The 20,572-nt window shown below is 46.2% G+C and overlaps 1 long non-coding RNA gene and 1 other non-coding gene across 2 annotated transcripts; both read left to right on the top strand.

Moving 5' to 3' along the window:
- Nucleotides 1-1,278: 1,278 nt before the first annotated feature.
- Nucleotides 1,279-10,660, top strand: LOC105872275 (uncharacterized). The gene is made up of 3 exons (XR_001154494.3): nucleotides 1,279-1,506; nucleotides 9,389-9,444; nucleotides 10,424-10,660. It is a non-coding gene; the product is annotated as an uncharacterized LOC105872275 (long non-coding RNA).
- A 9,578-nt stretch (nucleotides 10,661-20,238) lies between these two features.
- LOC142861512 (small Cajal body-specific RNA 11) lies at nucleotides 20,239-20,358 on the top strand. Its single transcript, XR_012912737.1, has one exon.
- The last annotated feature ends 214 nt before the right edge of the window (nucleotides 20,359-20,572 follow it).

Here is a 20,572-nt window from a genome sequence, read left to right as displayed (position 1 = left end):
TTTGTATTTCCTTTTTTGTGAACTGTGTGTTCATATCCCTTGTCTATTCTTCTACTGAGTCATGGGGCCAGGATATTATTTTATTTTTCATTTATTTATTTATTTATTTTGTTTTATTTTATTTTTGGAGACAGAGTCTCACTCTTATTGCCCAGGTAAGAGTGCTGTGGCATCAGCCTAGTTCACAGCAACCTCAAACTACGGGGCTCAAGCGATCCTCCTGCCTCAGCCTCCCGAGTAGCTGGGACTACAGGGATGCACCACCATGCCCAACTAATTTTTTTATATCTTTTTAGTTGGTCAATTAATTTCTTTCTATTTATAGTAGAGATGGAGTCTCGGTCTTGCTCAGCCTGGTCTGGAACTCCTGAACTCAAACGATCCACCCGCTTCGGCCTCCCAGAGTGCTAGGATTACAGGCATGAGCCACGACACCCGGCAGGGGCCAGCATATTATTAAATGAACAAATGAAGAGACAGAACACAATACATGGTATAATCATTTTTGTAAATTAAAATCAAAACAATATCTTTGCATGTACTCCTACATATTCTTATATAAGTATATACATTTTCTAGAAATAACCACAGGAAAATGTTAATAGGGGAGTAAACTAGATGCCTTTTTTTTTTCCCATCTATGAGTGTTAAAAAAAGTTAATTATTTTAATCCCTGAATAATTTGGGGATGGTTTGTTATGACTGCTTTTTTTTTTTTTTAGCCTTTCTGAATGACTTCACTTTTCTAACAATGTACAAGTGTTACTTTTATTTTTTTAATAGTAAGGATTATTTGGCCATTTTTGTTTGTCTTTATACTGCTTATATTCTTAAAACTCAATATATGTTATTTTAATTTAAAGAAATTTTAGAAGCACATTGTATCTGCAGAATCATCATCCTCAGGAACTGAGGCCAGTCCCAGAATTGGACTCATGTCTTACGCAGTGTAAGTGCTTAAGAAACATTTGCTGGACTGAAAATGGAAACTTCTCTTTAACTGAATCACCAAAGATCCAGACGTAGAATTGTAATTTTCTTTTGTTTTCAAGATCAACAAGAGGGAGATCAAAGTTGCTTGCTCAGGATTTCTCTCAATTTTTTTTTTTTTTTTTAGGTGAAGAGGATGGTCCCTCTGTCCCATAAAGTCAAGTGCCGCAGAGAACACTGGGAGGCGGTTCCTGTGAGGACGCTCCTCTCGCGATAAAATGATCAGTCCAGAGGTTGTATCTCACTGGCTGAACATAGGTCATGTGCCCATCTCAGCCAATCACTGTTGCCAGGGGGTATGCGGATCGGTCACGTGTCTACCTGAGTCGACGCTACCCAAGCCCCGCGACCGGAGCCACACAGGTGTGGTCCCCTCAAAGGAAAGTTGGAGCGCTGGTACCAGAAGCAGGACAACACTTGCTGGAGGGCGAAAACCACGACAGTTGCCCACCACAGACAGCCTCCTACGTCCAAGGCACCGTGCACACTGCTGGGGATACAGTGCTGACCAAGACGGTATGTAGGCCTGGCCCTCAAGGAGCTGACCTCTTAGTTGGGTGGAGTGGAGACAAATTAATGTTTTAAAAATTACAAATTGCAAACAATTCCATGAAAGACAAAAACAAAAAACTAGGCTGGGCATGGTGGCTCACGCCTGTAATCCTAGCACTCTGGGAGGCCAAGGCAGGAGGATCGCTTGAGGTCAGGAGTTCGAGACCAGCCTGAGCAAGAGCGAGACCCCGTCTCTACTAAAAATAGAAAAATTAGCCGAGTGTCCTGGTGTGCCTTTAGTTTCAGCTACTTGGGAGGCTGAGGCAGGAGGATAACTTGAGCCCAGGAATTGGAGGTTGCAGTGAGCTATGATTGTGCTACTGTACTCCACCCTGGGCAACAGAGCAAGATCCTGCCTCAAAAAAAAAAAAAAAAAAAAAAAAGCTGAGACAGAAAATACTTTGGATAGGGTGGTCAGAGGGGAAGTGACATTTACACTGAGATAAGAGAGACGAGAAAGAAGAAACAGAGCCACAAGGAAAAAAATCAAGTTGGATCCCTCCTTCACATCTATACCAGGGCAAATTCCAAAAAGATCATAGATTTAAACATGTAGTAGAACAAAACTTTTCCTTTTTTTCCCTCCCCCTTTAGAGACGGTGTCTTGCATTGTCACCCAGGCTAGACTGCAGCAGCATAATCATGGCTCACTGCAACCTCCAAGTCCTGGCCTCAAGCCATCCTCCTGCGTCAGCCTCCCAAGTAGCTGCGACTATAGGCGCACGCCACCATGCCCAGATAATTTTTAAGTCTCAGTTTAAAATAGATATAAAACCTGAAAAAATATATTAAATCTTATATTGGCCAGGCTATTAGTTCAGCTACAGTAATAAAAGCCAAAATAACTGGCTTGCGTGAAATACAAGTTTAATCCTCTCTCATGGAACAGCCCAAGGGTCAGTGTCCCTGTGGGATGTGACTGTGTTTCCACTACGTCTGGGATTCAGACTCTCGTTGTCTTGTTGCTCTGCGCCTGCAACACACGTGGCTCACATCTTGTTGCCTAGGGGGCTGCTTTGCTTCCTGCCATCAGGTCATATTCCTGCCAGTGGGAGGAGGGGAAGGGCAAGGAGAGGGCAGCTCTGTCCTTCTGATGGCACCACCCAGACTCTCCCACCACAGAGCAAGTCCTGGTCTCCAGCATTCTGCACTGTCTGCTGTGACCCTTGTGGACAGCATCAGAGGGCTCTCTTGCCCTCTGTCTTCTGACTGAGCATGGCAAGAGCACTGAAGGTACACACATAAAGTGGCCCAAAGGACAGAGAGTCCCAAGCCTGGGGTGAGGGTGTGGAGCTGGGGTGAACAGGGGCTTTCTGGGAGAGTTGGAGATCCTCACCATGGAAATAACACCTGTTCCTGCTTCACAGGGCTCTGGAGATCACGTGACACATACTTATGGCCAGCTTAGCACAGTGCCTGGCACACAGTGGAGACTCAAGTAAATGCAGCTCTTATGTGACTATTATCATCGCCATCATTCTTATTACATGATTATCTTGCTCACTCTGCAGAAATAAAAATGCCCTCTTTTCAACTTTAGAATATTTTGCAAATGAAACTATCTTCAAAAGATGCTGACCTCCTACATGTATTTAAAAAGCACAACAGATAGTCGGGCATGGTGGCTCATGCCACCCAGCACTTTGGGAAGCTGAGGTGGGAGGATTACTTGAACCCAGGAGTTTGAGACCAGCCTGGGCAACATAGCAAGGCCACCGCGTCTCTACAAAAATTGGCCCAGTGTGGTGGTGCGTGACTGTAGTCCCAGCTACTTGGGAGGCTGAGGCAGGGCGATGGCTTTAACCCAGCAGTTTGAGGTTGCTGTGAGCTCTGATTGTGCCACTACACTCTAGCCTGGGTTACAAAGTGAGACCCTGTCACAAAAAAAAAAAAAGCACAACAACAGGAAACAAAAATTCTTCCCTTTCCGTTGACTCCAGGACAAAAACTGACTTTGGGAATGACAGATTTATATCCACTCAGGAAGAAATGGATTTGAAAGCTCCATATTAAGTTTTAATCTCCAACTTTTAGCTGCTATTTTCTCCATTCAATAGTAGAACAGAAACAAATGATCTTTAAAAATCTTTTTTTAAAAGCACCTAGATAGTTTGATTCTCCTGAAAAGGCCAGAAGAAAGGAGATTAATTTGCAGTTTACTCAAGAAACCCAGGAGAAAGCAAGTTTGCTGGAAGGACGAAAGGCAAGGCAAGATGCATTTAGAGGCGAGCTTGGAGTGAAGGCAGACTGTGTGGGGGCCACAGGGCAGGCTTTACGCTGGACCTCAAAAATAGCATCTGTCCCTGGATATTTTGGGAGTGTCCTCAGCAGAGCATGGCAGGAACCAGGGGCCTGTTTGGACATCTCCAAGGGCGCACCTCGAGAATGCGTGACCCGTTGGCCCCTTGACCCAAAGCCCCACCCAGGTCCCCGAGCTGTGTCAGCAGCAGTATAAATGGTACAGAGACAAAGGGAGAGATTTAACCATCCGGAAATCATCTTCTAATTTAGGAAGCAAGCTGCAAAGTATCTTTCTCCCTTAATGGCTTGCGTTGGGAATTCGGATTTTGAACCTCTTCTCTTATCAGGCCGCCAAAAACGGCTTCATGTATTTATAGAAGGCAAGTATGAGGCTTTGGGGACAAGAGGGCTGTGGGCTATGGGTCTTATATCATCTACCATCAGAAGATTAAGGCCATCAGAGCCCCTTCTGGCCCCCTTTGTTTACACCAGGCTTCTGCTGGGGAGTCTAATCACCCCATCATTGCTGCTATTTTGCGGTAATTATTAAGCGCTTTAATACTTGCACAAGGAGGTGCAATCCTTTAATTACATTACTCCCTGCCTCATTGTCAGGAGGCGAGTTGGAATTGTTCTCCCTGTTTTGCACAAAAGAAAATGAAGGCCTGGGTGAGCGAACAAGTTCAGGGTCAAAAATTAGTCAGCACAAGGGAGATGGCAGGGTGTGGGCGGGAATCAAGTAGGCACTAGTTCCAACCCAGCTTAAATTGCTTGGAGGTCTAAATTCAGGGCGTGTGCTTCATTCTTGAAAAAGTAGCTGAGGAGTATGTGTGTGTGTGTGTGTGTGTGTGTGTGTGTCCATGTGTGCTTCTGTGTGTGCATTTGTGTGCTGGAATGTCTGTGCTTGGTGTTTTGTGAGTTGGTCTGTGTATGTTTGTATATATGTGTGTGTATTTCTGTGTTTGCATGTTCCCCTATGTGCTTCTCTGTGTGTGTCTGTATATCTGTCTGTGTTTCGGGCCATGTGAATCGAAGGAGGGACAGTGGTGGGAGATGGAGGGTGATCAGGAGACCAGGACAATTCTAGTTAATAGAGCTTAGAATGGCAAAGCTACAAGTCCCTTAGAAACCAACTGGTCCATACTGAGATCGCATTGTTAATTTGGGTAGGTGTGATAATGGCATGGTGGTCTCATAAAAAAAAGAAAAAAGTGTGCTTCGGATATTTACTGGTCAAATGACAAGAGGCCTGCTATTTGCTTTAAAATACTCTAGAAAAGAAAGGTTTTAAGGAGAGAATAAAAGTGGGACTGGCAACGTGTGGATAATTACTGAAAATGGATAGCCAAGAATTAGTCATATGATTCTATTTTTTGCATAGGTTTGAAATTTTCCATAATAAATTTTTTGAAATCATAAACTAGTCGCTACAAACTGGTATCCTGTGGGTAAAATGCCGCTCACAAAAATCTTGCTCCCCAATTAGATGGGGCCTTCACTCTCCTTGCCTCAGTCCCCACTCTTCCCTATTGTAACCTGACATTGTTTATCATCAATCTTGGGTCACTGTTTCTTTTTCAATAGGATTAAGAGGAAAGTAAATGAATAAGTTCTCTTGGGGCAAAGACTGTTATTTTCTCTCCAAATGTCCAATCTTCCCTTCTTTCTTACTAATAGAAACTCCTGCACTATTGGGGGTGGTGATGTATTTAAAAATTACATTTACCAACTTCTTGTGAAGCCAAGAGTTGCCCAGTGTTTCTCAACCAAGGGTGACTTTGTCCCCCAGAAGACATTTGGCAGTGTTTGGAGATGGCTTAGGTTGTCACAACTTGGAGGAGTGGGGTGAGTGTGGGGGGCTTCCACTGACTTCGAGTGGGTGGAGGCAGGGATGCTGCTAACAGTCCTGCAATGCACGGGACTTCCTCCCACAGCAAAGAATTATTTCACCCAAACTGTCAATAGTGCCAAGGTTGACTGGCCAACGCATCATAAGTGGAAGTTAATAGTATGGTTTCCAAGAAAACCCTTTGGAACCTTGCCATTCTCCCTGGAATACAAGCATGATGGCTGGAGCTTGAGCAGCCATTTTATGACCTTGAGAGAAGGGATGAGCTGTGCTGAAGTTGGAAGGAAATGGGATCCCTGATATCATGGAGCTGCCATACCTGTTCCTTTAAATGCAGACTTCCACATGTGGTTTTATGTGAAAGAAATAAACCTCTCATTTGTTTAAGCCACTAGAATCAAATCTCTGTTGCTGTCAGCCAAGGACAATTTCTGTTTATCTCTGTGTTAGCAGAGAAAGGAAAGATAGACTAAAGAGGGCCGCTTGTTTAAAGAGGGGAAAAAAAGGAAAAAGCACATTTCTTTGTAATAATAAAACAGTCCAATCCTCTCATTTATGTAACTTTTTGGCCTCTGCAGACATGTAAGTTTGCAACTCCTGGACTGCTCAAACTCCTTAAACAAAAAGATGAGGAAACCAAGCCCTCAACAGGTAAATGGTGACCTGGGGACTAATGCACAACCTGGTCCATTCTCCCCACATTTCCAAGATACCAAGGCCCCTCTGCTGGTGAGAATGTGGTTCTATAGTTTGAACATTTTGTTCCACCATTTACTAGCTCCGTGACTTTAGGGAGCTCCCTTGACCTCCCTGTCCCTCTGCTTCCAATCTATAAAACAAGGATGATGACACAAGCATCTACTTCCTGGGGCTGTTAGGAAGGATTCACACAGCCAGGGTCCTGGCAGGAGAGTTTTATGAACAGATTGTTTATAAAAGTATAGGTGGGGTGTAGGGACCCCAGGTGTGCTGCAACATCCCAGGGCTAATAACAAAGGGAGCTTGTCACAGCTAGATAGTGACAGAGGGGGTGGTTACAACCCCTGCATACTAACAGAGGGGATGTCACCACGATTTCCAGATCTACAGAGTGGGAGCTCTACAGAGAGGCTGCCTGACACAAGCTGTGACCTTCAGTCAAGGGACACAGTAGCCCATGGTGACCCAACAGGAGAGCTGGAGGAATAAATATCCAGATTTACTCTGCTCCCGGTCTCCCATCTGCCAGTGTCTCTCACTGGACAAACGCAGACAGAAGACAGATGGCAAGAGAGCCCTCTGATGCTGTCCACAAGGGTCACAGCAGACAGTGCAGAATGCTGGAGACCAGGACTTGCTCTGTGGTGGGAGAGTCTGGGTGGTGCCATCAGAAGGACAGAGCTGCCCTCTCCTTGCCCTTCCCCTCCTCCCACTGGCAGGAATATGACCTGATGGCAGGAAACAAAGCAGCCCCCTAGGCAACAAGATGTGAGCCACGTGTGTTGCAGGTGCAGAGCAACAAGACAGCGAGAGTCTGAAATCCCAGACGTGGTGGAAACACAGTCACATCCCACGGGGACACTGACCCTTGGGCTGTTCCATGTGAGAGGATTAAACTTGTATTTCACGCAAGCCAGTTATTTTGGCTTTTATTGCTACAGCTGAACTAATAGCCTGGCCAATATAAGATTTAATGTATTTGCTCAGATTTTAAACCTATTTTAAACTGAGATTTTTTAAACAAGCAAAAAGTAACTGGAAATTTACAGACTCTGCTCAAAATTAGTTAAGGATTCTGCTGTCCAGGAGAGTCAACATAATACAGCAGGGAGCAGCAGTGTCCGGTGAGAACAAAATTTAATATCTAAAAATTCCTCTGGAATTAAGATGTTCAGTGAACCGGGCGGATTTGTCAGCTCTCCCAACTACTCTAGCTCACAGGGGAGCAGAAGTGTGCCTTCTTAGTAGCCATCGAACAAATCCTGAGATGAACTCTCATTGGACCAACTTGTATCACATGTTCATCCCTGAGCCAATCATAGCTTTTGCACCTTGGCTGCTCTGGTTGGTGGATGCTAAGTCACATGCTCCTTGTTGGGGTGGAAGTTCAAGGGAACTTCTAGGGCAGACAGAACTTCCGGAAAGGGGGGTTCCCAAGTGTAACTGAAGGTTACTAGGCATGGAAGAGAATGGAATGGATGCAGGGCAGCCTCCAATCTGCAAACATCTTTCCATATTCACGTTATGAAATGAAAGAAAATTTAGAAATCACATAAGGTAGCATGGTACCTACCATTGGTAAGTGCTTTGGGATTTCCCATCAGCCATCTGCAAAACAACTTTTTGGCAAATGAAAGTGTCGAACCAAGCTAACTCTCCTTCGCCAACATTCAACATGTGTGACTGTCCCCAGAAAGTAACTACGCAGGAGCAAGGAATGACCCCCACTGGAGACCCAAGGGGCATTTGCAAAGCTACCAACAGAGCACCCTCTGTGTTTCAGCGAGGGTAACTTTCTGTGAAGTACAACAAAGAAGTTTGTGTGAAACAAAGAGGGTGATTTATGTACCAAAGGGTGCGGTGTGAGGCTTGTGAATGCCATGGGAAAGATGCGTTCCTTCCACTCAGGGAACAGGAATCATCCGCTTCAGCCCCAGATGGTAAACAGGAGTGCTGTTTCACTGAAGAACAGCATGCCCCATTCTGTTCTGTGGGGGCTATTTAAAGCAAGACTGTTTGCAGTTGGCTCTAATTGATATCTGTCTTAGTTTGGAATCCCCCGCTAGCAGACCTTGTATCTTAGTTTAGATTTCCACAGATGCAGACCCTGAGACAAAGATATAAGGACAAATTTGGAAGGAAAAAGGAAAGAAACACCAGTTGGGGAGAGGAAAGAGAGCCAGGGAGGACAACCAATATTAAGCAAGTTATCAAGACAGTTATTGCCCGGGGCAACTGAAGCTTAATCCCCCTGGTGTAAAACACATGTCTCAGAGTTCTCCCCAAGGGGCTGGGGAGCTGGGGTATTCTCCACCTCCTTCCATTCATCTGTTGAGGGCTGCTGGAGGGAAGAGAAGGAGTGTTTATCTTCCAGCCTCTTCTAGGCTACTTGACTCCAACAGCCAGAAGAAGAAAAACAAAACCCCAAAACCCTCCTATGAAAAGATGTATTAATAGATGGTACCAGTTAGAAGTTGGGCAGGTGAAGTTGAGCAAAACAGTAAAACCTGGGGGCACAGAGAGGCCCTGCCACTCTTAGGTGCAAGTAGTTCGTTTGGGAGGCAGTGTCAAGAAGAACAACAAGCGAGAGAGAACGTGAGCTAGGGAAAGGAGGAATACCACTAAGGTATGTCAACGAGCTGGTCATCTTTATGGGCAGCTGGGGCTCAATCCCAGTGAGCCCTCTGGGAGATGGTGTGGAGTCCACCTCAGAATCTTCTTACGAAGCTGGGATATTTCTCCACAATGCCCATCACTCAATGGTTGAAGATTGTGCCTGGGGCCATCAGCTCCCACACAGTTCCCTTGTGACCTGACATGTGCAGATTGAGCACACAGGTGCTGGAGGTTGGGTGCCATGGGCGTGTATAGAACTGTCCACCAAGCTTCAGGCTGCCCCGTGGGGTGGGCCGAGGAGGATGAGAGCGAGCACTGATGCTGGCCAGGAAACTCAGAAGGAGGAAACGGGGGAACATACAAAACTAACGCTGATTAAGTGCAGGGTACTTGACATTCATTAGCATGTTTAATTTTGTTTTTGTAATTCCCATTTTACAGATGAGAAAAACTGGGGCTCCGAGAGGGAAGGTGACCTGCTCTTGGTTATGTGACAGGTACGTGCCAGTGCTGGAATTCTAGCTCAAGTTGAGTCTTCTCTATCTCCATCCTCCTTTTCTCCTCATCCCCCTTTTCTCTCCCTTTTTTTCTCTCTCTCCTCTCCTGTTTATTTTTTTCCCAAATGATGTTTTGGGTTATCAAGACAGAAGTCAAGACAAATGCCCTTTGGTGTCCTAAAATTAAAAATATGCTTCACAAAAGATAGTTTGAATGCATTCTTTCATTCATTCAACACATTTACTAGGCACCTATGGTATGTAATATATAGAGAACAAAGACACGATCCTTGCCCCTTAGGGTTTATATTCTAGCAGGGAAAAAAGACATTAAACAGCTGCATACACATACAGGGGTGGGGCAAGGGAAGCATGTGGAGAGAAGTGGGGAGTGAGGTGGGAATGGGAAGGCAGCCACAGAAGGCATTTACCTGGATTACAGTTGTGATACAGGTTTCTCACCCTCAGTGCTATTGACATTTTGGCTGGATCATTCTTTGCTGTTGGGGGCTGTCATGTGCATTGTAGGAGGTTTCACAGCACTCCTGGCTTCTACCCACTAGATGCCAGTAGCATCCTGACTCTGCTTGTGACAACCAAAAATGTCTCCAGACATTGCCAAATGTCCCGGGGGGAGGGGGAGAGGGTAGGCAAAATCACACCCAGTTGAGATCTTTTGTGGTAAAGGTTAAATACGAAAGGTGGAGGAAGATATGAAAACATGTAACAAGAGAACAGAACCTAGCACACGCCTAAGGAAGTGACTTCAGCATGAGATCCACATGATGGTAGGCATCAGCCAGGCAGAGAGCAGAATGGACTGGACAGGATGTGCAAAGGCCCTGTAGCAAGATCTGAAAGAAGGCTGGAGGACAGAGAGTGGCCCTGGGAAGATGGGCAGAGCTAGGTCACATGGGGCTTTGCAGTCTGAGTTATGAATTTTAAACTTCATCCATGGCCATTTTTACTTTTATTTCAGGAATGGTTATAATGAAAGTAGAAGTAAGCTAAACTACAATAGACAACATCAAGTGCTGGTGAAAATGTAGAGCAACTGGAACTCTCATACATTTGGTGGAAATGCAAAATGGTACAGCTTGTTGGAAAATAGTTTGGCAGGGTTTTTTTAGTGAAGTTAAACATACCATTATGATATAATCCAAAAAAATCCCACTTTTAGAAATTCACTCAAATAAAATAAAAACTTTTGATCACACATAAACTGATGCAAGAATGTTTATAGTGGCTTTATTCATAATGGCCCCAAATGGGAAACAAACTAAATGCTCTTCCACTGAGGAAGGAATAAACAAACTGTGGTACATCCATACAGTGGAATACTACTTAGCAATAAGAAGAAGAGAGTGTGGACACTCTTTGGCATCCAGCCTTCTGTACCCAGATGCTCAAATAAACAGCAAAAAATAAAAAGAAAAGAAAAGAAATAATAAGAGAACTCTTAGTAGATGCTATGATATGGACAAACCCTAAAAACATGGTGCGAGTTAAGAAGCCAGACTCAGAAGCTATGTGTTATATGATTCCATTTATGTGACATTTGGGAAAAGGCAGGACTATGGGAACAGAAAACAGAGAAGTGGTTGCCAAGGGCTGGGGGTGGTCACAAGCTAGACCACAAAGGGTCCCCAGGGAATTTTGGGGGGTGGTAATAGCATGATTGCAGTGGTGGTTGGATAACTAACTGTGTGCATTTGTCAAAAATCACAGAACTGTACACTAAATAGGGCACATTTTACTGCAGATAAACTATGCCTTAGTAAAAAAAAAGTGAAAAAAATTATTTCAGAAGAAGAGTCTACAGTAGACCTATCAATTGCATATTTGAGGGAAAATTCAAGCTTGGTGAGAACTATGGAAGCAAATCTTGACTACCATGGGGGACTCAGGTAACAGGGTGCCAGAGAGTGCAGGACTTGCTGAAGCTCAACCATTCAGACCACGCTTGCTTGTGAGCTTTAAGAGCTTTAATGAAATGCAGACATTTGTTGTTGGGTGTGAGGAATGACTACTTTCCAGCACATAAAAAAAAAAAAAAGGATAATTCCAAACAGGTAAATGCAAAAGCAGTCTTGAGAAACACCACACAACTTCACACCTGTCCTTGTGGGCTTCGCTTAGGGGTAGACCAACCTGCTGGAGGGAAAACTTAGCTGAGCAGAAAAGATTCCTGTTTGCTCCAACTCTTGACCATCTTCAGATTATAGATGTGTTTAATCTTGACTCCATTTCAGAAGCTTTGCAGATTTTCTATAAATGTGTCATTAAAATCTAATTTCAAAAACTGGAGGTTGACCTAACAGTGAAAATTCAGCAGATCTTCGAAGTTACATCTGACCCATCCAAACTCAGGTTTGAATTGGAACTTGATCTTTTTAAATGAAATCCTTTTGTGTCAATAACAATAAAGACTAATGAGTCAATGACCCTTGTGATTTCAAAACTGCAGTTTTCATCTCAGGGCCTGTGGGGACTTCCACAGAAGTCACAATGTTAACAGTGGGAAAAAAGTGAAAAAACGATGGCGACAATGACAGAGTCATGGACAATATATGGTCCATATATTTGTGTGAGCCCAAATACATCCTATACTAGAGGTGTTTTTAAGTACAACCATAAACGGCAGGGCCATAACGTGTCCCTGGCTTTGCACGCAGCAGCTATGTGGCCTGAAGAAGTCCCTTCACCTCTCTGAGCACTACCTTCCTCATTTCTAAAGTGGAAATGTTAACAGTACCTGCCTTGTAGGGCTGGTGTGGCAGTTAAATATGAAGTGTGTAAAATGCTCAGGAAGGTGATCATTAGTTTTCTATTGCTGCAGTGATAAATGACCACAAATGTAGTGGCTTAAAGCAACACAGATTTATTATAGTTCTCAAGGTCAGAAGCTCAAAAACTGGGTCTTAGGGAGCTAAAATCAAAGGTGTCAGCAAAGCTACATTCCCTCTGGAAGCTCTAGGGGGGAGTCCATTTCCTTGCCATTTCCAGTATCTAGAGGCGCCTGCCTTCCTTGATTCATGCCCACCCTTTGCCTTCAAAGCCAACAGCACAGCATCCTCCTGTCCCTCTCTGACCCTGCTTCCTTCCTCACGTCACTGTCTCTGACTTCCACTCTCTTGCCGCCCTTTTATGACTCCTGTGATTCCATTGGGCCCATCTGGATAATTCAGGGTCCTCTCCCCATCTAAAAATCCCCGATATAATTACACCTGCAAAGTCCCTCTTGGCACATGCAGTAACATATTCGCAGGTTCAAGAGCTTAGGGCACAGACATCTTTGGGGAGACCACAATTCTGTCTACTACAGGTGGCTATTATTATTAATCGTGTAGCTGGCTGATTACAGACTCTATGGGAATGTAGGCTGGTGTGGTTGCTCACACCTGTAGTCCCAGGTAGTCAGAGGACTGAGGCAGGAGGATCACTTGAGCCCAGGAGTTCCAGGCTGCAGTGAGCTGTGATGACGCCACTGCACTCCAGCCTGGGCGATAGAGCGAGATCCTGAGCCCCTGTCTCTAAAAATAAATAAATAAATACGTAAAAATATGGCAATGTAGGATAATAAGGCTGACATAATAGTAAAGAGGGGCTGGGTGTGGTGGCTCACACGTATAATCCTAGCACTCTGGGAGGCTGAGGCGGATGGATTGTTTGAGCTCAGTAATTCGAGACCAACCTGGGCAAGAGCGAGACCCCGTCTCTACTAAAAAAATAGAAATTAGCTGGACAACTAAAAAACAACAAAAAAAATATATATATACACACACACACACACACATATATATTACCCGGGTATGGTGGTGCATGCCTGTAGTCCCAGATACTCAGGGAGGCTGAGGCAGCAGGATTGCTTGAGTCCAGGAGTTTGAGGTTGCTGTGAGCTAGGCTGATGCCATGGCACTCTAGCCTGGGCAACAGATTGAAACTCTGTCTCAAAAAAAAAAAAAAAAAAATAGTAAAGGGGGAAAAAGATGCTCTCAAACTACTGTATTGACAGCTACATAGGAAAAAGACTGGAAGAATACACAACTAAATGCTGATGGTGATTGAAGTTAAACTCATTTAACTAGAGGTGATACTTGTTTTTTTCCTTCATTTTTAAAAATGCTTTTATATTATTTGTATAATAAAAATACTTTAAATTAAACTGTGAGTAAATGTGAAAATAGAAATATCTTAATTTTGTGTGTATATTAGATTTATATATTTTTCTGGTTATCAGTGGCTCATGACAAACCACCCCAAAACTTAGTGGCTTAAAAATAACAGTTTATTAGTGCCACTCACAGCTGTGTGGGTTGACAGCTCAGCTGAGTAGCTCTCACCCTGGAGTCCCTCATGCAGTTTTAGGCAGATGGGTACTGGGTTTGATGTCATCTTAACTTGGACTGGAAGTCCAGGGTGGCTTCTCAGTGCTGTCCCAGCAGGGCAGCTGAGGCACCTTCCATGGCGGCTCAGGACTCCCAGAGGCAAGGAGTTCAGAGCTGACCCAGCATCACTTCCACTGTTTCCTATTGGTCAAAACAGTCACAAGGTCAGGGCCAGGCCGGTTTCAGGGGGGAGGAGAAGCAGACCCCATATCTCAAGGGGGAATGGCGCGTGTGCCACACACACACACACACAAACACACACACACACACACACACACACACACACACACACACACACACACGGGGAGGGGAGAGGTTGATGGCAGCCATCTTGGAAGTCACGCTGATCTATATCTTACTTTTCCTCTACCCACCCCTCTTCTGTATCCTTCCAGGATGTCTTCCTCTTCATTGCTGCGGGGATTGTCACTGAGGAAGTTCATCGTAGTTGAGGTGGGCTTTCTTTTTTCTTGGTTAACATTCATTCCGCTTCCTGTGGGGGAACGGCCGGCCAGCCGCAGTGCCTTGTATTCTGTTAGCCTGTGAGTGGCATGTGACCCAGGCCAAGCCAAACAAAGCCTCTCTGAAATTTGAATCTTAGAGTCACAAAAAAAAGTTTGCAGTGGAAACTTAGTAGACGACTCCCACCAGCTCCCACATACCCCAGGATGTGCCTGATTCCTCTAAGCCAGGGTTCCTCTAAGCCAGGGTTTTTCGACCTCAGCACTGTTGACATTTGGGGGCAGATTCTGTCCCGTGCGTGAGGGATGGGGAGGAGCTGTCGTTTTCACTGTAGGATATTTAGCTGTATCTCCAGCTTCTACCATGAGATGCCACTGGCACCTCCCTTGGTTGTAATGATCAAAAATGTCTCCACACATTGTCACAGTCCCCTGGGGTCCAAAATCACCCCTTGGGCCTCTTGCTGATGTTTGGTTCGGGGGTGAACAGGCCCACACCAGTTTGGGCCAGGAGACACCAGAGTAGATTTCCTGGGCACTTCTGGCAGCAGCACTTCCTTACTCTCAAGAGAGCAGGGGAAGCCACTCCCTGTCTTCCTCCCACACTGTGTTCCAGCACAGGACATTCTAGTCCTAATTACTATTGGCAGCTCCGCTTTGCAGCCACAGGGAGCCAACCTTCGGGTGAAGCCAACATGGGATGGCAAAGGAAAGAAAGAGAGAAGGCCTGGGTTCTCAGTTACATTCTTGAACCTCTGAACCAACCAACCCTGGAGTCGCCCTTCCTACCAACAAACTCCCTGCTGCTCAAGCTGGTTTGAGTTGATTGAGCTTTCTGTTCCGTGCAGCCAAGGCACCCTAAGTGACACATCCTTGGACTTGGACTGGAAGAGAACACTCGGCAGGGAATGCAATCCAGATCCCCCAGGGCATCCTGTTTGCACTCCTTTCCAAACTCCGTTCTGGATTTTTCTCTGTCCATTTCTCCAAAGAGCCTGACATCCTTGTGACAAATTTCATTCCTGTTCCTGTTGGCCGTAACCAATTTCTGTTATATGCCATGGGAGAATTCTGTTACCTCAGTTAGCTAATCTCAGCAAAAGAAACCCAATAAGCCTAGCCACCAGCCCCACAACCATGGGACTACCTTAGAACCTGTTTGCTGAGTGTGACTGACTCAGCCCGTGTTTCACAAAGTGCTGCTTACAAGACCCACAAGAAAGATTAAGCTTCATGTGAGCAGGCTGATGGGAAGATCAACACAGAAGACATTTCAATAAGTTCTAAGGCAGCACCGTAAAAGGGGGTCATGGCGAGGGCAGCCCAGTGGGGTCACCCCAGTGCATGCTAAGGACCACTAGATCCCGCAGGAGATGAGAATTAGGGAAAAGGGCAAAGAGAGTAGCACGATTGTAGGGTCACAGAGACGCTAGCTCCACCACCACCTCGAACTGGGGCAGCTGCTTCTCCCCTGGAGCCTCAGTTGCCCCATTTCTCAAATGAGCATTATCATATTAACTTCTCAGGGTCAATGTAAACTTTAACTGTGATGACACATGTCTAACTGGTTTAGTGATACGTCTCAACTTGTTGAGGTGTAACTATGAAAACATTTTATTTTTGTAATAATTGCTACCAAATAGTCTTTGTTGAAATCTCCTTCCTCCCCACGGGCAGTAATCGGGATGACAGAGGAGGGCAGTGGAGGCAGCGGGGAGGGAGCAGCAAGCCCGCGAGCAGCCCTTCCGCTGTGCCCGGCTCTCCCGAGCACTCTGCGAGCAGCAACTCACCGAATCATTGCAGTGCCCCTGGGAGGCAGGAACCAGCGTTTATCCCCATTGTACAGAAATGGAAAAAGACATTCAGTAATTTGCCCAAAGTGATGCAGCTGTTAAGAAGTGGACATCCTCAGCCTACCTCTCCCCAAATTTAAAATGTGCCAGGCTCAGTTGGGGAGTTGGGGAGTGAGACAGGGAAGGGACACTGATATTCGAGTTGTCACTGGGCCAGTGGGACGCAACCCACTGGGGACCCCTGAGAGACTGCTGAGGACCTGCCTCTGTTTCCCTACCTGAGGAGCAGGGAGCCGGGGTGTTCATCCGCCAGCTCCCACTGTCCTCAGTTGATGGCTGCTTCTGAAGGCACGAGCTCCCTGGCACCCCCGGCCAGGCTCTAAGGTGAGCTGAGCCCACTGGTGTGGCCAGAGAGCTCAGCCAGGGAGCTGCAGGTGCGAGCCCCCAGGGCTGAGGGATGCAGGCAGGTTCCCAGCACGGCGGTGCACACCTGTCCCAGCCTTCTCGTTCTCTGGGGAAGTTGACTCAGGATTTGCTGACGCCACTCTTAGTCAGACTGAGTGTTACCTGTAGCCGAAAGCATTCCTGCTACATGAAGAGCAAGGGGACGCTGGAGAACAGATCAAAGCCACCATTTAGAGCAGTAAGAGACAGGTGCAAGCAGAGTTTGAGGACAATGTATTCAGATTTCCCAGAAATTATGTGGAGGAGAAGGGACTTGATTTGCAGCCACTTCAAAACACGGGAATTAGGCCGGGCGTGGTGGCTCACGCCTGTAACCCTCGCACTCTGGGAGGCTGAGGCGGGAGGATTGCTCGAGGTCAGGAGTTCAAAACCAGCCTGAGCAAGAGTGAGACCCCCACCTCTACTATAAATAGGAAGAAATTAATTGGCCAACTAATATATATAGAAAAAATTAGCCGGGCATGGTGGCGCATGCCTGTAGTCCCAGCTACTCAGGAGGCTGAGGCAGCAGGATTGCTTGAGCCCAGGAGTTTGAGGTTGCTGTGAGCTAGGCTGACGCCATGGTACTCACTCTAGCCTGGGCAACAAAGCGAGACTCTGTCTCAAAAAAACCCCAAAAAAACAAACAAAACACTGGGATTGGCCGGGCGCAGTGGCTCACGCCCATAATCCTAGCACTCTGGGAAGCCGAGGTGGGAGGATCGCTTGAGCTCAGGAGTTCAAGACAAACCTGAGCAAGAGTGAGATACTATCTCTACTAAAATTTTAAAAAATTAGCCAGGCATGGTAGCACATGCCTGTAGTCCCAGCTACTTGAGAGGCTGAGGCAGGAGGATTGCTTGAGCCCAGGAGTTTGAGGTTGCTTTGAGCTAAGCTGACACCAGGCACTCTAGCCAGGCAACAGAGCGAGACTGTCTGAAAAACCAAAGATGGGGATTACACCATGCTAATTGCTTATTAAAGGGAAGGATGACCCTCCCCCCACAACCAAGGCTGAAGAACCTGGAAATATTTAAGTTTGATAGAGATAGGAAGAGACAGAGACAGAGACCTGGAGAAAGACAGACAGACAGTGAGAGAAAGGGAAGGGTTGGGGCAGGGGGCGATTGAGCCAGTGAGACAGAGAGAACTAAAGCACTTGTGAAAACGTGCTTACCAAGGTGTTAGCAGTTACCACCACGTGTGGTGAGGCCAGACAATAAGTTGTATCTCCTTCATGTGCACTTTTTGAGTTTTCTTCATTAAATGTGTATATGACTTTTGTAATTAGAAAAAAAATCAAGAACAGTAAAAATTCCCACCTCCAATGCTAGAACTTAAGAGTTTTGCACGAGAGGGTGTCCACTTTAAATTGCTTCTCTCAGGCTGGGCGCAGTGGCTCACGCCTGTGACCCCAGCCGTTTGGAAGGCCGAGGCGGGAGGATTGCTTGAGCCCAGGCATTGTTGGGCGCCGTGAGCTGGGACTGCACACTACAGGCCAGCCTGGGTGACAGGTAAGACTCTGTCTCTAAAAAAAAAAAAAAAAAAAATTCCTTCTCTCTTTAGTTCTCGATATGATTTAAATACACACAGAGTTTCCTTCCTTTTCTCCCTCCTTCCTTCCTTGTTTTGAGAAGACCCGGGTCAGAGGCAGCTCAGTGCCAAACTGGAGCTGAGGCTGACAGTGGGTGGATTTAGGGTAATTTAAGAAGAGGAGGATTAAAAGCTGCTTTGGAATTGAGAATTGGGCTAACCTCTTTTTCTTCCTCACTCTGCCTCTGCAAGAACCGTCTTGCCCTAGGGCAGCAGTCCCCAACGTTTTTGGCACCAGGGGCTAGTTTCATGGAAGACAATTTTTCCATGGACCAGTGTGGGGTAGGGGAGGTGTGGCAGACCTCTGCGGCCCAGTCCCCAACAAGCCACCCACCCATACTGGTCTGTGGCCCAGGGGTTGGGGACAGCAGCCCTAGAGTAATGCAGGGAGGCAGTGGGAAGGGAAACTGGTTCAGGTCAGGGGGGTGATGAAATGGGGTTTGGATGGTTGATTCTTTTCTATTTTCATCTGACAAGCATTCAGGGAACACCTCCTCTCACCCAGGTCCTGAGCTAGGTCCTGGGGTCGTACCAAGTTGAATACTACATGGTCCATGTCCTTCAGAGACACACACTCAGACCGCTAAGCCCAATATAAGAAGATCAGTCCATACCAAAGTAGACGTTTATGTGAAGGCTCAAGTTCTGCTTCTGCCCCGATAGACACAGTTCTCGCTCCTGAAATGAAGGAGTGACTAGGGAGGTTCTTATTTGGAAGGACAGTGGTAACAAGTTGGTGCAGGCGGTTTCCAAAAGACCTTGACTTCCAAAGCAACTAGTGCTCTGGGGAAAGAACGTGGCTAAATTTGAGAGCCACGGGACTAGAGGAAGGTAGAGACAGAAGACAAATACCATGTATCAGTTAGCATGCTCTTGGCTGCAAGTAACAACAAAATCAGCCCAAAGTGGCTTGAACAGTAAAAATGTTTATGATATATTCAAAGAAGTCCAGAGCTAGGTAGTCTTAGGGACAGCTCCACAGCTCAGTGGCATTGTCAAGAACCTGGTGCTTTCTATCCCTTTGCTCTTCCACCTTAGCCTGGTGAAAAATACCTCCCCTATGTCTCTTTTACAAGAGGTGGAGAAACCTTTCCCCAAAGCTCCCAGGCGACTTTGCGTCCTGTGCCATTGGCCAGGCTTGAGCTATATGCCTGTGCCCTAATGCAAAGGATGCTTAGTGAAGGGCCATTCACTTTTTCAGGCTCTGTGATCATGGGTGGGCCCTGTCGGCCACGAAGAAGGGGGAAGGGAACGAGTAGGGAACCAGCCAACAGTGTCTGCCTCAGAAGGGAATTGACATTTGCTGTTTATGACTCCAGCCGTCCCCCAGATTTCCAGCTTCTCCTTTAGTATCTAACAGTGGGACCCAGTGATTCTAAGAAGTGCAGACTTTTTTCTGGTTCTTTCTACAGGATATTACACAGAATCTCTCAGAGTTGTTCACATGTCCCACGGACCACCCCTGTGGCTGCCTGGCAACCACAGTGAGCCATTTCTCCCGGGGCTTTTCTAGTGCCCTGTCTGCCATCTCTTAACTGCCTGCACCGGGATGCTGCTCCTGTCCCCAACACCATCTCGCCCTGGAAGTTGTACCCGGCCCTCTTCCTTAACAGCCCCCAAACATGGCTGGATTGGTTAGAATAAAGGCCCAGTTACTATAACTGAGACCCCCACTAACAGTGGCTTAAACAAAGCAGAAGTTTATTTGTAACCAATCAAAACGCTGCCCATAAGTAGCCAGGATGACTGCAGCCGTGCACATCAGCTGAGTATCAGCCCTTTTGTGCGTCTCTCATGTGTCAGTGTGTGTGACCAGGCTGGGGCTGACGGGGCAGGTGCATGGGGTTGGGGTCTCCGGCTCCTACCATCGTGTTCTCTTTCATTTCTGCCCCATTGCCCTTATCTGCTCAGCTCAAGGTGGTGCCCACCATGCCACATTCCAGAAAGCAGGATGGAAGAAAAGGTGAGAGACACTGCCCCCTGTACCCTGCCTTTAAGGGCATGGTTTAGAAGTGGACCCCATCACTTCCACTCACATCCTATTGGTCAGAATGTAGTCACATGGCATGTCTAGTTGCAAGGGAAGCTGGGGAATGTAGTCATTAGCTGGGCAGGTGCCTGCCCAGCCTCAATCCTGTTTCCTGAAAGAAGAAGATAGTGTGGCAGGACACAGCAGTCTCCCTCTCAGTTCAGGAGGGCTGTCCTAACAATAGGGATGAGGCACGAGAGGACAATTTAAGATAAAAAATTTAAAAAAAAGAAAATGAGAATGGATACTGGGCACAATTAGTATCTGACCCAACAGCTAAAATGAGCCCATAGCAGTGAACAAAATTTTACTGAAGCCTTGGGGATAACAGGTGGGAATTATAATCCAGAAAAGGAAAGCGTGAAGTAAAATTGTAAATAAATAGCTCCTGGAGCCCATGACCTGCTTCATTCTTCCCCT

The sequence above is a fragment of the Microcebus murinus genome, chromosome 16, assembly GCF_040939455.1.
Source record: "Microcebus murinus isolate Inina chromosome 16, M.murinus_Inina_mat1.0, whole genome shotgun sequence".
Classification (NCBI taxonomy): Eukaryota; Metazoa; Chordata; class Mammalia; order Primates; family Cheirogaleidae; genus Microcebus; species Microcebus murinus.
The sequence above is the reverse complement of the archived record's forward strand: the minus strand, read 5'-3'. Positions and strand labels throughout refer to the sequence as shown.